This window comes from Silurus meridionalis, chromosome 10 (assembly GCF_014805685.1).
Source record: "Silurus meridionalis isolate SWU-2019-XX chromosome 10, ASM1480568v1, whole genome shotgun sequence".
Classification (NCBI taxonomy): Eukaryota; Metazoa; Chordata; class Actinopteri; order Siluriformes; family Siluridae; genus Silurus; species Silurus meridionalis.
This window is the reverse complement of record NC_060893.1, coordinates 27,032,601-27,035,100: the sequence shown is the minus strand read 5'-3', so window position 1 is coordinate 27,035,100 and position 2,500 is coordinate 27,032,601. Positions and strand designations below refer to the sequence as shown.

Genomic DNA, 2,500 nt, shown 5'->3' with positions numbered 1-2,500 from the left:
CACACACACACACACACACACACACACACACACACACACACACACAGACTGTACACCTAAACCTGTGTCTTTGTATCCATCTGTCTGTCTGTCTGTATATATCAGTCTGTCTGTCTGTCTGTCTGTCTGTCTGTCTGTCTGTCTGTATATATCAGTGTCTGTCTGTCTGTCTGTCTGTCTGTATATATCAGTGTCTGTCTGTCTGTATATCTGTCTGTATATATCAGTGTCTGTCTGTATATCTGTCTGTATATATCAGTGTCTGTCTGTCTGTATATCTGTCTGTATATATCAGTGTCTGTCTGTCTGTATATCTGTCTGTATATATCAGTGTCTGTCTGTCTGTCTGTGTATATCAGTGTCTGTCTGTATATCTGTCTGTCTATATAAGTGTCTGTCTGTATATCTGTCTGTCTATATATCAGTGTCTGTCTGTCTATATCAGTGTCTGTCTGTATATCTGTCTGTATATATCAGTGTCTGTCTGTCTATATATCTGTCTGTATATATCAGTGTCTGTCTGTCTGTCTATATCAGTGTCTGTCTGTCTATATCAGTGTCTGTCTGTATATCTGTCTGTCTATATCTGTCTGTCTGTCTATATCAGTGTCTGTCTGTCTATATCAGTGTCTGTCTGTCTATATCAGTGTCTGTCTGTATATCTGTCTGTCTATATCAGTGTCTGTCTCTGTCTGTCTATATCAGTGTCTGTCTGTCTATATCAGTGTCTGTCTGTATATCTGTCTGTCTATATCAGTGTCTGTCTGTATATCTGTCTGTCTATATCAGTGTCTGTCTGTATATCTGTCTGTCTATATCAGTGTCTGTCTGTATATCTGTCTGTCTATATCAGTGTCTGTCTGTATATATCAGTGTCTCTGTATATCTGTCTGTCTATATCAGTGTCTGTCTATATCAGTGTCTGTCTGTATATATCAGTGTCTCTGTATATCTGTCTGTCTATATCAGTGTCTGTCTGTCTGTCTATATCAGTGTCTGTCTGTCTATATCTGTCTGTCTGTATATCTGTCTGTCTATATCAGTGTCTGTCTGTATATATCAGTGTCTCTGTATATCTGTCTGTCTATATCAGTGTCTGTCTATATCAGTGTCTGTCTGTATATATCAGTGTCTCTGTATATCTGTCTGTCTATATCAGTGTCTGTCTATATCAGTGTCTGTCTGTATATATCAGTGTCTCTGTATATCTGTCTGTCTATATCAGTGTCTGTCTGTATATCTGTCTGTATATATCAGTGTCTGTCTGTATATCTGTCTGTATATATCAGTGTCTGTCTGTCTGTATATCTGTCTGTATATATCAGTGTCTGTCTGTCTGTATATCTGTCTGTATATATCAGTGTCTGTCTGTCTGTCTGTGTATATCAGTGTCTGTCTGTATATCTGTCTGTCTATATAAGTGTCTGTCTGTATATCTGTCTGTCTATATATCAGTGTCTGTCTGTCTATATCAGTGTCTGTCTGTATATCTGTCTGTATATATCAGTGTCTGTCTGTATATCTGTCTGTCTATATCAGTGTCTGTCTGTCTGTCTATATCAGTGTCTGTCTGTCTATATCAGTGTCTGTCTGTATATCTGTCTGTCTATATCAGTGTCTGTCTGTCTGTCTATATCAGTGTCTGTCTGTCTATATCAGTGTCTGTCTGTCTATATCAGTGTCTGTCTGTATATCTGTCTGTCTATATCAGTGTCTGTCTCTCTGTCTGTCTATATCAGTGTCTGTCTGTCTATATCAGTGTCTGTCTGTATATCTGTCTGTCTATATCAGTGTCTGTCTGTATATCTGTCTATATCAGTGTCTGTCTGTATATCTGTCTGTCTATATCAGTGTCTGTCTGTATATCTGTCTGTCTATATCAGTGTCTGTCTGTATATATCAGTGTCTCTGTATATCTGTCTGTCTATATCAGTGTCTGTCTATATCAGTGTCTGTCTGTATATATCAGTGTCTCTGTATATCTGTCTGTCTATATCAGTGTCTGTCTGTCTGTCTATATCAGTGTCTGTCTGTCTATATCAGTGTCTGTCTGTATATCTGTCTGTCTATATCAGTGTCTGTCTGTATATATCAGTGTCTCTGTATATCTGTCTGTCTATATCAGTGTCTGTCTATATCAGTGTCTGTCTGTATATATCAGTGTCTCTGTATATCTGTCTGTCTATATCAGTGTCTGTCTATATCAGTGTCTGTCTGTATATATCAGTGTCTCTGTATATCTGTCTGTCTATATCAGTGTCTGTCTGTCTGTCTATATCAGTGTCTGTCTGTATATATCAGTGTCTGTCTGTATATCTGTCTGTCTATATCAGTGTCTGTCTGTCTGTCTATATCAGTGTCTGTCTGTCTATATCAGTGTCTGTCTGTCTATATCAGTGTCTGTCTGTCTATATCAGTGTCTGTCTATATATCTGTCTGTCTATATCAGTGTCTGTCTGTATATCTGTCTGTCTATATCAGTGTCTGTCTGTCTGTATAT

General features: G+C 37.9%; 1 protein-coding gene across 2 annotated transcripts in view; it reads right to left on the bottom strand.

The window, feature by feature from the left end:
• The window catches only part of LOC124392474 (oxysterol-binding protein-related protein 10), a 7,814-nt gene that overhangs the window by 4,374 nt on the left and 940 nt on the right, over nucleotides 1-2,500 (bottom strand). The gene's annotated exons all lie outside the window — the stretch shown is intronic.